This window comes from Dermacentor silvarum, chromosome 6 (genome assembly GCF_013339745.2).
Source record: "Dermacentor silvarum isolate Dsil-2018 chromosome 6, BIME_Dsil_1.4, whole genome shotgun sequence".
NCBI lineage: Eukaryota > Metazoa > Arthropoda > Arachnida > Ixodida > Ixodidae > Dermacentor > Dermacentor silvarum.
Genome location: NC_051159.1, coordinates 56803263 through 56817791, shown reverse-complemented (window position 1 = coordinate 56817791; position 14529 = coordinate 56803263). Strand labels below are relative to the sequence as shown.

The window sequence follows — 14529 nt, the reverse complement described above, 5'->3', positions numbered from 1 at the left end:
TACACAATTGTCTTCATTTGCATGCCTTTTATAAGGTTGAAAGCTGGGCGAGTTGGTCTGGCTGCAGAACTGTAAAGTCGCAAGATGCACAAGACGAAGAACAAGATGGACACACAAATGCGTCGTTGTGTATCCAGTCATGTCGTTCGCCTTTCTGGGTTTCGCGCCATTTACAATCAGTGCCTGTTAAGCGTACACCGTACTGTACATGTTGTACTTCTCGAGTTCGCCTGCTCACAGCTCTCTTCTCCCTGTTGTGTTTCCGCAGCGTCCAGTCACGGAGGTGGTGGTGGCCGTGCGCCGCGCATCACGGAGCAGCCGGTGGACGTGGTGGTCCGAAAGCACGAGCCGGTGACGCTCCGGTGCGGCGCCGATGGCGACCCTTCTCCGCTAATCGCGTGGTTCCACGACGGGAGGCCCGTGCGCAACTCAGCCACGCGCATGGTTCTGCCCGGGGGACAGCTGTTCTTCCTGCAAGTGCAACACAGCCGCCGGGAACAGGACACGGCACTCTACTGGTGCACGGCCACCAACGCGTTGGGCACGGTCCGCTCCCGAAACGCTAGCGTCGATCTCGCCGGTGAGTAGCCCTACTGTTCTTTCTCGCGGCCAAAGAAAGGATAGCGGTTTGTGGGTGTGTGTAAGCTAAGACTTCATTTGACGTGTCCTACCTAGTACTTGTAGCCTGAAGTTTGCAGTGGTTGAGACTGTGTTTCGTTGCGATTGCGAACAGGGACGGCTTACTGCTTTCGAATCGTTGCTGAACATTTAGCATTGCCAATGGTTTCAATCTCTTCTTTGACCAGAATAGAACACGCGATACCGCTCGTGTTATAGCCAAGTTTGTTGCGGTTAAAGTCATGTGGATAGACACGGCTGACTTTTAAATCAAACACGCTGGCGTGTGCTGTATTTGTGCCCCTAGCCGTTACGTGTGTCGAAAACACTGCGAAGGAATATAGTATCTTAGTCCCAAAGTAATAAATATTCTAAAAAGACTGTATCTTAGTTCCACAGTAATAAATATTCTAAATGTTTCTCGACCTACGAGCATTCGCAGAACGTGATGCGTTCGGTATTGTTCAAGGGCATTTTCCGTATCCTCAACTTCCACCGTTATGGTAGGCATACCTTTTTTTATGACGAATTTTCGGGGAAGTGAGTAGAGTAGAGGTGCTCTTATGTGGCGAATGTTCCATGATCTCCTGATATATAGGTGCAGGCAAGTCGTCATATCAACTTACACGTGCTATAATGTTTGAGCTGATACTGAGGGCCATGGGTAGTCTAGCTTGCTCTTTAGTTTGCTCGAAAAAGTTATCATGTAACTATGACATCGAGAAATCGGCGCGGGCGAATTGGAGACGCCTTCTCTATTTGCGACGTTAGTCATTGGTTTGTGCATAGTTTAGTAACGGTTCATGCAGGAAGTAAGAAATATTTACACATCAGGAGCTTTTGGACAGAATGTGGCCAATACAAGATGCCTCTTGTAGAATATTAAGTAGATAGTATTACCATTATTTCCGGCATGCAATGTGGAAGAGCACATAGCCCACTTGATCTGCTAATGCAGCCTCTTCACACTCTATAGAAGCCTTTTATTGTCCGTGCTTAATCTACCTCAGGTACATTCGCCATCGGCATTTTGAGCTATGACATGCACTTGGACCATGAACTAGGGCAGCCTGTGTGTCCCGCGCTGCGAACGATGGCACTTTTAACTATTACACGAGCAACTTCTCTCGAACGAGATAATTTAAGTGTATATGTCGTGGGTTGCGTGTGTGTTATGTGTCTGTCGTACGTGGTGTTTGCACAATCTCTAGAGGTGGGCGAATATCAACTTTCTCGACTACAAATGGAATACGAAGATTATGTATCGAATATCGAATCGAATAATCAAATGAAGATGCATACATTTAAAGCTGAATTAGGTCCCGTGGTTGTACTGACTATTGAAAAAAAAAGACGGCTTACAATCAAGGACAATATTAATCAGTTTTAAACGAAAAAATACTGATTGTCTTTAAAACAACTGCACGAATAGCCTCTGAACATCGTTAGAGTCTGATGCAAGCAAGCTTTCCAAGAATATATGGTTGCTGAATAAATGGCTGTCGTTAAATAAATCGTTACCAGAAATGAAAAAAATACCAAGAAGCTGCTAGTGTAATATTCGATTTGTATAGAAACTTCGAGTATTCGCCCACCCCTAAATAAATTTAGTTAGTTGTCGCATTCGCTTGGAGTAGCATACTATAGTTTTCGGTTTTCATCAGTAAACCTCTCGGTCCTCGACCACACGAAGCCATGTGCACATCATCGTGATTTTACTGTAGTGTTTGCTGCACCAAAATATTGTCTTGTCTTCTTTTAATTTCAGAGTATTTATTGTTTCTGGTATTCTTCATAAGACACCCCTCGGGGTGTCGGCAGATTAGGATACGCAAGCTTCGAATATGTGTCCTGTATTCATTGTTAGTTGATTTATTTTGTTTGTTTTGTGCTTTAATTCTTACAACGCCTGATATTGTTCACATATGATGTGATGCGGGGCGAAAGCGCTCACCTGAATGAAAGAGGAAAAATGTTGTGCTGTTCTACCATTCTAGCAGTTGGTCAGCTACTTTGAGTTTGCATCGCTAGAAACCTTGCAAATACATCACTTATGCATCTTCGTACTTGCGTCTAGTCTTCGTTACAATATTGTTCGCATCATTAAAACTGGCAGTTTAGCCCGAAGAGCGAACCATTGGGAGTAATAGTAAGGTTTAGCGTTACTATTTCATTTAGCGTAACTATACGCCGGTGCGACATGTTGGTGTGACGCAACACGCAAGGCGATTGTTGCTCCAGGGACTTAAGCTAAAACACAACACAGGCCTGAGCTCCGCCAGGGGCGTTGAACCTCTATCGTGCACGAGATAAGACCGACGAGATACCGTCGGTCTTAGTCAGCTGCCAGTCAAATATTAGGTGACATTAGTTTTACAGATACAACCCGTTCCGCTTAAACCATTTGGTGCATACACACACAAAACTTAAGCAGGAACACTACGGTTCCTTCAGTGTATAGTCATGGCAGCCGCGGAAGCAGAATGCTGTGCTAGCTTCAGCACCGAGCTGATTGAGCGAAGCGTGGACGATACGTCCACTTTGGTTCGTCGTTTTCTTTTTTTCTTTTTTTGCAGCGTAAAGGTACTTCGCGTCTCTGGAAAGATGACAGCGAAAACACCGTGATGACGGCGGAAACGGGCATTGTGTGTCCAGATAGTTATCACAATAAAAATTATTATGCAGTAACTACATTGTAATTGTCTAAGTATGCGTAAGCATACCCCCAAATTTCAGTTGGCCCATGTTCAAATTTTATATTAGAGCACCTCCAATTTCCAAGTTGGCCCACCCTGAACAGAAGTTGGCCACTCCCAAATTTCATGTTTCCCAACCCCAAATTTAAGTTGTACCAACCCCCAATTTCAAGTTGACCCACCCCAAAATTTAAGTCGGCCCACCCCCAAATTCCATGCTGGCCCAACCCCAAACTTCAGTTGTCCCCCCCCCCAATTTCAAGTTAGTCCACCCCCAAATTTCAAGTTGGCCCACACCAAAATTTAAGTTTGCATCAGTGCAGAGTCAATCTGGTTGACTTCTGTCTTTCACCTCTTGTTTTCTCTCTCTCTCCCTCTCTCTGATTATATGAGTATTCTCCCTGGTAAATTTTTTCTTGTTATAATTGTTTCTTATCGCTTATAAAGCTACCAATGATCTGCATTTACACTATTGTAATGATTAATATCATAACTTTATAAATTACGCATTTTCGTGCCGATACAAGCATACACTTTTGGCGTCCCATATGTTGCTGGGTTAATCGCCAAAGAATGCTTACGCATTAAAAATCGAAGCTCAGTTGGAACAATGTAGCGTTCTCCCTATCTTTAATGAGTGTAACACACAATCGCCAAAGAATGCTTACGCATTAAAAATCGAAGCTCAGTTGGAACAATGTAGCGTTCTGCCTATCTTTACTGAGTGTAACACACAAGGCGCATGTTCTGCTTCGGTGCAATATGATATACCACCAGCAGGACGTAATGTTATGCTGCGCACCACCGAATAAAGCGTCGCTTCGATGACTTTGCGTACATTCTGTGGCAACTGTGTGGGCAGTAATGTTTTCATCGGCTAGAGCCCACAAACAGTAAGTTAGTGTAGGCGTGACTATTATTCTGGTTAAGGGCTTAGAACAAGCGCAACGGTCTGCGCCCGTCAAATGTGCCGTAGAATCCCTGTGACGTAATATTCCAAACTAGTCGTTTCCAAGCAGAAGATGCTTTCCACTCACAGAAGTGCGAAGCCTACGCAAGATTGACACGGGAAAGACGAGCCAGTTCAAGTCACTTTATTTCAGCATCAGGAATACAGTAAATTGAGCATGTGTATATGTGAGAGCGAAAAGCAATGACCCATCCTGGTTGGTTGACCAAGCCAAACACGTATATAAGCTATGTTGATAGTGCAGCAGTAGCAAAGCATGAAACTAAAGTTATCGTACAAACGGCTAACACCTCATCAATAACTACATCGGTAGACAGTGTGGAGAGAGCTAGGCACATTATATCTGAGTGATCAACATGTAAATTGAAATGCGCGCACACGCCTCCGAAGCACACGTGCATGCACTAACACATATAGTCGCACAAGAATCGAAGCTAAAGCGTGCGTAGGTTGGCGTTTTACGATGTTGCCCGACATGTCGCGACCGCGCGACAAATCAGCACTCAAAATCCCCATTTTTTCCCTACGAACGAGGATTGCCACGTAGCGCCTTGGCCGGATCCAGCAGCGACGATATAAAAAGAAAGGGAACACAGTAGCCTCGAAGTGGATGGCCGGTCTTCGTGCTATTAATGCGCACCGACTGCTTCGATACGCGAGCGGGCGTAAAAGTGGCTTCGAACTCGACGCCCTTCTGGTGTTGTACGCGCTCGTTGCGATCGCTTTTTACGACGCCGCCGGTGACGATCTTCCTGACGGCCTGCCGGCTGCTGCTGCTTTTTCACGCGGTCATTGGTACCCTCAAACGCCCACTCCTGGACAGACCCCTGCCCTAATCTGGTTCGGCATCCTTGCCGCGACAGCTGGCCCTGCGCACGGCTGGGGACATGAAAATGCGAGCGTACCGGAACAGCTCCTTCTGGAAAAGAGGCGATTCGCGCACTGCGAACGTCGCGAATACCGCCAGGCGCCTCGCGTATATTTTATACGCCGACACCGCGAGGCATCGTCGCGGCAGAAAGTCGCCGCGTGGGATGAGGTGTCGCGAAAATAGGCAGCTCGACAGTTTCAGGGAAGCGTCGCAAGAAACCTCGTGATTGTCGATCCTTATCCGCCCTTCGTTCGGACGTTCGCAAGAGTGCAAAACAAACGACTCCAAACCAGCACAGAAGAAAAGCACTGACTTTCACTAGACTTAACGCGGTTGCTGGAAGTGAGGTGGAATGCCGTATCGTGACAGAAATACCGGGTCCAATATCAGCTGTATTCGCTGAAGACTATAAGCAGCCGGGACAGCAAGAGAGAAACGTGCAACTCCCTCATTTGAATATCAGAGTGGGGATTAAAACTTTACAGCGAAAGAGGAAGACGCGGTAAATGTTAGCGATAATCTGACAGGTTGGTTTGCCACGCTAACGAATCTAAGCCCTCAAACCACGGCATATGGGCAGGCTATACAGGTCGGCTATTTCAGCGAGATATCTCAATATGTAGTAGTTCATGCTAGTAGCATTTTAAAGTCGCCACTAGACGTCGCACTTTACCGTGCAACAGCTGGTTGCAGTATGGGCATGCGTTTCAAACTCTTGTCCGATTTCGCGTGAAACAATTTCGCAAAGCTATGTGAGAACAGCCGAAGGACAGGAAGCCTGGTAAAGTCAGATGACTACGTCAAAGTACAGAAGTGCAACGGGCACCTTTTCATTGGCCGTGTTTTTATGTCAAGACATTTCACTCCTGGGTGAAAGCGCAGAAATCGTAATCCAGTTAGTATATCTTGGACATCATCCTCGACTGGATAAAAGTTCAAGTCGCAAGGCATGGGCCTACGCCGCGTTAAGTGTTCCATAGTGTATCATATTAAGAGCATAGTGGGTGTAAATCTTGCACTATTGTCTGCATACTTAACTGTTCCTCTAGCATAAGGGCGATAATAACGGGGAGTGTAAATCATGCTTAAGGTACACACGTATTTGTGCTGGGTTATGTAGTGCAGAAAACACCCAGGTGAGTCTGGCTCTGAAATTAAGCAAATAACAGGCGCAGTAAAAATTAAAAACAACCATACATAAAGAACCACTCCAGGCAAGCACGTGTTTAAACATGATGTGTTGTAGGGTGACAGACAAGACGCAAGGTAATGTTTCGTTTTTGTTTTACTTTCATGTTGCATCTTCTCTTTCGTGCTACAGCATATGATGTCCAGTCGCAACATACTAACGAACTGTTGTGTACTGCTAAGCTATTTCCTTGTTTTGAGGTTATCGACATTCAACTTGGGTCATAAAAACAAGAACACACATGGCTTTACCACACTAGTAGCTTACGTCTCTTGCTAAAGGAAAGAAAGAAAGGAAGGAAGAAATGAATAAATAAGTAAATAAATAAATAAAGAAAGAGAGACAGAAACGAACAAACAAACAAATAAATCAAAAACGTCGCAATCACACGCTACCGCATGATCGACGCCCGTGCGCTGAGCCGCCGTCTATTGCGCAGCGAGTGCCAGCCATCAGGAGCGAGCCAGCGTGCGCACTGCTGCGTAATTTATGCGGCGGCCGAGCTCATAGTGTTGCTGCGACCTTAGATGTTTTTGCGTTCCTTCGTTTTCATTTCGCTGACTCTTTCGTATTTCCTTTTTCTTTCTTATCTTTTTTTTCGCCTCTGCACCTCCGCGTGAAATATGAGGCCAATCAGTGAGCAGCAGCGAAGAACATTAGCGTGTCCGCCATCTGCGCACATTCAGGATGGCGCAAGGACCCAGCAAATGGAAACGAGCGCGCATCTTGTGGCTCACGTTTATCTGCCCGAATTTAGCTGATTGCTTCACGCGTCTCATATGTTACGATAGTCACTCCGTGCGTGGGTTTATTTATGCGTTGAAGACTTCGCTTTTTTGCTTGCACATCCAGATTTATTTTGTTTCGAGGATGTTTGTTTCTCATGATTACTCGCGGTACAGATACCGCAATCGTGTCTTATCAGCTAAAGTACCCTTAAAACCAGCCACTATTTGCTCGACAAAGGGAAATACGCGTTCGGAGCTTTGGGCTGGTGTGGCCAACACGCCAGTAATCATCTGGACGTGCATGGAGTCGGCAACCGAGAAGACTGGAACGTCTGTTAAATATGCTGCGGCTGCACCTAAGGAGGAAACTCATCAACTGCTGCGGTTGTGCCTTTGGAGTGTAATGATGTCAAGTGCAAAATGTTCATGGAGGCTAACCTGGAGCCTAATGTCCAGAGGCGTAAACCGGATGACTAACGGACAACTAATTCGCAATGCCATTGCTGTAGTGCCTGGCGTACACAGCATTCCGGGCGTTTATTTGATGCCATTTCATTTAAAAGTTTCGTACGTAGGGCTTGAGGTAAGTCTTCCGAATAAAAAAGACAACTTGTGATTAGCCAGCAGCCTCAATCGTAATTAATTACCGTCAAACGCCTATACAACGAAATTACTTGTATAACGAAGTATTTATTATTTCCCAGCAGATTTTATATCTTCCATAGGTATTGTGGATGGCTCTACAATGAAGATAACTGCAATGAATTTGCGGGTACAAAAAAAAGAAAAGAGAGGGAAAAAAATTTGTTGCTTTACCACGAATGCCACGTAGCGGTGCCGCCACTGCCCTCCGCAGACGTCACCAGGGTGCAGCGCTAACGCTAACGTCAATACTAGCGACGCACTTGACGAGCGCGCCCATGTCAGACGCACTTTTGTTGAACTGCTCCAGGAATCATTCAAGTCGTAAGCTGCTTGTTGAAACGCTTCAGCGGGTGCGAATCCTGACAAATACGTCACCGTTCATCACGACGCCTTGATCTAATCGCAACTGATGATCAACGACGTCTTTGAAGCCATCTAGGGCAGAAAGAATCCAAGTATCAACGATGGTTATCGATATGAAAATCTCATAAACGAGCCATTTTGTCGGAAAGGGGAGCGGTAGCATCATTCGACCATCGGCACCCTTACTTTGCGTAGCTCCCACGTTTTCTGTGAACCTCAGTTCACTAAGGATGGCTGCAGGCGCACATTCAGACAAAGCGCTTACACGAAAAGAATAAAAGAAATTGCGACTTATTAACAACGGAGCGGTTTAAGCCGGCCGTAAGTTGCGCCGCGAACCGAAAACATCGCGTAGCGATGAGTCACCTGGGTTGCCTAGCAACCACCTCGCGGGGCGGTGTGTGCTTCGCCTCCTCTCCGTGCCGTGAACCTGTTGCCTTGACATGGGACGTTAAGGAGAGGGAAGGAGAGCATGCGCGCGGCACGCGCTAAGCTCGAGAGAGAGAAAGAGAAAAATGTCACAGTTTCGCCCTAAGGGCGAAGCAATGAATGCGATAGCAACACAGCAATGTCATACGAAGTAAGGTGAGCGGCTTTGGTAGCAATATGAATTGTAGTAAACATGAGCTGATTAAGTAAGCAGGTGTGCTGCGGCGTAAGTAGACCGACATGAAGAGAGACTCGATGACCACGAGAAGGCACGTGTGAAACGGTGGTGTTGATGAGAAGCGCTTCCCGTGGGCAGCGCGTGTGAAGGGACACACCTGTAGCGCTGCACTGCCGATCCGGGCAGCATTGCATGTGTAGCGTGCGTTGGAAAATGTGGCCCGACTATTACTAACTGAATGAACAAGCGTGGTGTGAGCGCGCACAAACAAACACGAATAGATCACACCGAATGACTGCAGACAACGACTGTCAAAACGCTGGCAGCAAGCGCATACGCCGCAGCGGGCGAAGGTGCGAAGGTACGTGCGGTCTATCGCTTCAACGGAAACTGAGCAGCGAATGCGCAGCGCATAAAGGTCAGAGCCATGTGGAGACAAGAGACGGTGCGGGCGAGCCACGAGCGCGGTTGTTGGCAGAGTAGAAGTGCGCCCCCCCCCACTCCCGCTCCATCCGGCGCTGGCTTCCCGCTTCCTTGCTTGCGCGTGGGAGATTGAGTGCGTTCGCTCTCCGTGATAGCGCGCGTCCCCGCACGCTTCCGCTCGGGCATACGGCGCGCGGCGAAGATTTTATCTATACGGAACCTCACGGCGACGGCGACGGCAGAAATCCGGTTGAAGTGTCCATATAATTGCTATAGCAATAAAATGTGAGTGAGAGAGAGAAAGAAATTGTAGCAGCACCAATGACGCAACGCGCAGAGCTGCTGCCAACGCCATCCGCGTTTCCCCGTGTCCCAGCGTGCCGAACGCGCGCGGTGTCCGTGACTGCAGCAGGCGCCTCTGGCGCAGTGTTGCCAGGTCCGACGAGGCGGCGTAGCCAAAAGCTAAAAAAGTTGTAGCCCAAATGTAGCCAAACACAAAAAAGTGCAAAAAAATTTTGTAGCCAAATATAGCCATTCTTATTTCAAGTTTTATTTGTGTATACATTTTCACATTCGACTACGGCACTTCTTTTTTTGCACAACCCGTCGTAACAAAATGTCCGTGCCGCCGTGACGGTCGGTCCTTGACATCAACAACAGCGACATATTGCTTGCACAGAACACTTTTGGTTGGGCCCGGAAGCTCTTAAGTTCCAGCGAATCGCTGCAGAGGACAAAATCTGTGCTTTTTTGTAGGACAGATAGTAGTAAGTATTATTTTAGTTATTTACAGTAATATTAACTACAAACTCTGCTTTTTAGCTGTCGTCTCCGCCTACGTCATCTCTGTCGTCTCTGCCTACGTCATCTCGTCATCTCTGTCAGGCTGTCGTCTCTGCCGACGTCATCTCTGCCTACGGCGTAAAAGTTCAGCTGTCCAGCGATCTGCGACGTGCTCACGGCTTCCTTTTCGATGAGCTAAAACAAGTCTTTCGCGCTATGATATTTCGTGTTATTTGTCTCCTCGTCCTATCTTGTTTTCTCGTTGTTGTTGTTTTTTTCAGGTTAGCTTGGCCCGGGTTAGCTAGTACATGCTCTATATACTGTCCATTAACATAAACCTGGCCGCCATCTTAGGTCTCTAGCACGGCAAGAATGCGTTAAAATAAAGTGTCAGACAACAGATGCCACTCACTGTATGAATCGGTGTAAGCGAAGCTTTAAAAGATTACTGCGCAAAACGGCACACTAGTGTAAGAAGCGCGCAGTCGTTTTCGGCGACGAGCACGTCCCGAACGTAACTGGCTCCAAATGGTAAAAGCCGCGACGGCGCACATAGGGCAACGGTAAACAACAAATTGATAACAGTGGTTATGCTGTGAAAACCGGTTACTGTCAAAAAGCAAACCATGTTGATGTGCTACAAAAGTTTTAGAATAGGTGCCCTAAAGAGCATTGCAGGTGTTAGCGTTGGGGCATAAATAATAAAATAAAATATACCATTTTATGATAAGGAGAGTAATTTAGATTTTCGTGTTTAATTACAATTTAGAACTTATTATATCAGCAGCAAGCAATTTTTGCGTTTAGTTTTGAGTAACCAACTTCACGTATACCTTCATCCAGCCAAGTCAATCCGTGTTACGTCTACGAGCCATAAATTCCGAATCAGCGGCGTCTAGTGAATCAATCTTTATTACACATGTTATTTCAGAGAAAGTGATAACCGCAATCACTTCTGCTAGCTTACTAACTTCACGCATTACCACGAATCGAGCCCAGTTTTGTGCTAGGTTAGAGCCGTCGCTTCGATGGGCGCCGCCATGTTTGTTGACGAAAGCTTTTGGGGTAGCTTTTAGGGCTCCCGCTAAATCGATGAAATAGCGTGCCCGACGCAAAACCCAAACACAGTTTCCGTCGTGCGCATGCGCAGCAGCTTCGACGCTATTTTCTTTGGGGCTCCAATACGTTTGAGGCCCGTATTCTAAAACTCTAATAATTGCTGGGGTTTTACGTGCCAAAACCACGATATGATGGGGAGGCATGACGCAGTGGGGGACTCCGGATTAATTTTGGCCACCTCGGGTTCTTTAACGTGCACTTAAGTACACGGGTGTTCCTGCATTTCGCCTTGATCGAAATGTGGCTGCCGCGTCTTTGAGCCAGCAGCGCGACACATCACAAGCTAAGCTAACACGGTGGGTGAAGTTCACGTGACGTGGTGCACTGATGTCATGGTGGCAAACATGTTTCGATATTAGCAGAATGGGTATCTGCATCCTTGATGTTACGGGCAAACCATCTAGAAGTAAAAGCACCAGAACCCACCTTTGGCGCGGGGTCTTGCTCCCATTCTTTTTTATACGTTCTCGCATACTTGGCCCACTTCGCCATGTTTGGATTCTCCTCTCTGAGGAGGATCCGATCTTACATCCAACCTATAGAAATGACTCACGAATGTAAGCACGAACAAAAATTCATCTAGCAGGAGAAGGAAAATGGCAGTAAAGCTTCGCGCAAGATACGTGGAGTATGTCGAAAGCTGTGCCCGGCGCGATACTTCACCCAGAATTAAGACATGGCCATGAACACACGGGGCTTGTCATCCATCCGTGCTTCCCTTCTTTCATGTAAGCGCCACGATAGCCATATTAGTACAGTGTACTGCGAAAAACCCACTACTCCCAGGTTCATCCCGATGCCCGGGGATCGGGTGCATAACAGTCAAGCAGGGTGTAAGCTTAAGCGCATCAAAGATAAAGCCACCGGCTTAGACAACGGCGCAGAGAGGGAAGGGAAGGGGAGGGGGGGGTCATTTCATGTATGCCCACACGCACAGCCACGCGGCCGCCTCAACCAGCTAAAACATAGCCTTCGAGATTTGCTTCTACCCGATCAGAGCCACCTCTGGAGCGTGGATTAGGGCACCACTTATAGCCCAAACAAAGCCAAGTCGCTGATTTTCAGTGGCCCAAATATAGCCACATAGCCAACTCGTCCAAGTCGACGCCAAAATATTTTTCCTGTAGCCCAATTTGGCCATATATAGCCAAACCTGGCAACACTGCTCTGGCGTCGGCACGGCAGGTTTCTGCTAAAGCCCCTTGATAATTTAGTTTCGACCAGCCTCGCCCCGGCAAGTGTGGAGGCGCAGCTTGGCCGTGATGTAACCGGGGAGATAAAGCTTGGAGCCGCCGCGACGGCGGCAGAACTCTCGTTGACTCTGTGGCGAGTAGATGTACCCTCGACATGGGACGACCAAAGAAGATCCGTACACCTGAAGAAGTTACCGCTCATCTTAAAGCGCGTCGCACGGCCATGTGAGAATCTGCGAGTCAGCGGTGAGCTTATTCGCAATACCGTGCCCAGCAGTATTTAGCATTTCCTAGTAAAACTTGGCCAAGCCTAGTAAAACCTGGAAGAAAAGCTAGGTCCATCACCAGTTCCGCTGTTAATTCCAGCCTTGCACCACTAGTGCAAGCTGCCTACGTTTTTTCAATGATGCTGTTGCATTTATGTCAAATAAAAGTTTTCTATTGTAGTGCTTAGCTTTACTCTATTGGGAGTGCCACGGTGTGGGACTTTTATAAGTTACCTGTACAACAAAGGACTTTGGAGGTCCCTAGCGTTTTATTATCAAGACGTTTGACTGGGTTTTGTGGCTGCTACTGCAACTAAGCAGTATACTGAATACAAGGTGAGCTAGAATCAGTCACATAATTCCCGAGCACGAGATATTCCTTGAAACGGCATTGACTCGCATGGAATGCTGAAGAATGAATAACAATGGCGGGCCACTTCGTGATATGCATGGCTGGAGAGAAAGGAAAGCAGTGTATATTGGCCTTCTTTAATTAAATGGAAGAAAGCTCAGCGGAGAAAACACTGACGTTGGGAGCAATTCAAGGAGCAAAGTATGCCGTGTGGAACGGTCGCAACTCGCCGAGAAAGAAAAAAAAAAGAGCTGTACAGGAGAGAGCACGCATTAGAGAACCTCTGGCAGAGTGAAATATTTCGCTAATTTCAAAAGCGACCGTGCTTTTAGAAGGGCCCCAGAAGGACCCACGGTTCTAGCCTTCAACGATGCGCTGAATCGCGCGCCTACGGCAACGAGGGTGCCAAGACGACCGCCTCAGATTTACGGCTTTAGTGAAATGGTGGGAGGAGGAACAAGCCAAGGGAAAGAAAATCGCGCTCACTGAGCTGCAATTTAGTGCTGGAGAAAATGGAGGAAACAGCTTTCGGCGTACTGTTTTGTTCTTGTCTTCCTCCTGTTATTCTTCCCTCCGTACTTACGCACTTATATCGTTGTCTAGTGAACTGGGGACGCAAAACGATATAAATAGGCTTACGCGACGAGACCCCCGAACTAAGGCTGAATAGCCTCGCCGGATTCTCGAAAGAGAAGGTCCCTACTCTGAGGGTTTTATCTTGAACACAACAACGCGTTCTGCATTTTCTTGAGAGGGCTTCTTCAGCATTTTACTGCAAGTACGTACTTGTGGGTCAGACAAATATAACGGGGGTTGGGGAAGGGGAGTGGGTCTGGTTGGAGTAGGAAGTTGGGTGCACCCTCTCTGGAAGGGAAACTAAAGAGAAACATGATTTCACGTTTATTTGTAAATTACCCTCTTGGAATACCAAAAACACCACGAGAAGACGCTTGGTAGATCAGGAAACACGTAAGTACTTATTTGAGAGGAAGCTTTAGCTCGGTCGCAACTTCGATGGGGCCTATTCAAATACATGAAACACGCAGAAACACTTTCCTGAGATAATCACTGAACCGATTTTATTCAAATTCGTTGCGTGTGACAGACAAAGTTATGTTTTAGTGACTTTCCGAAACGGAATTTTGATTTAATACATGAATTCCTAAAAAGAATTTTCGTAGATTCGAAAGTAAAAAAAAAAAATAGAAGCACGAAGTTTACAAATTAATAGCTCTGCATCAACAGATATCGCAGTTTTGTAAACGGCATCCATTAGATCATTCAAAGCGGACAAATTAGATATGTCAATTTATACCTTACGTGAATTCATTACGTTGTGTCCAAATGTTCTGCAAGAGCTGTATTTTCAGATTACTAACTTTTTTTTTAGATTCATGTGCAACATATCAATTTTGTTCGCTTTAGATGTACTATTAGATGCAATCCACAGATTTCTGATATCATTTTGCATTGCTGAGTTACAGACTTGTAAAGTTGATAGTATCTTTTCCTGAAAGTTTGCAATTTTTGACATTTTTAATACAACAGTTACCATCTAGCTCAAGAATTCGAATCAAACAGTCACCAGACTTTAAGTTTTCCTTTTAAATGCAACAAACCTCGTCAAATTTGATGCCAGTGTTTGCCGAGAAAAAAAGAATTCTACTTTTACATATATTTATAAAGGAGCACGCAAGCTAAAGCTT

At 46.4% G+C, this 14529-nt stretch overlaps 1 pseudogene; it reads left to right on the top strand.

Moving 5' to 3' along the window:
• The first annotated feature begins 270 nt into the window (after positions 1-270).
• Positions 271-14529, top strand: part of LOC119455514 (roundabout homolog 1-like) — a 78800-nt pseudogene continuing 64541 nt past the window's right edge.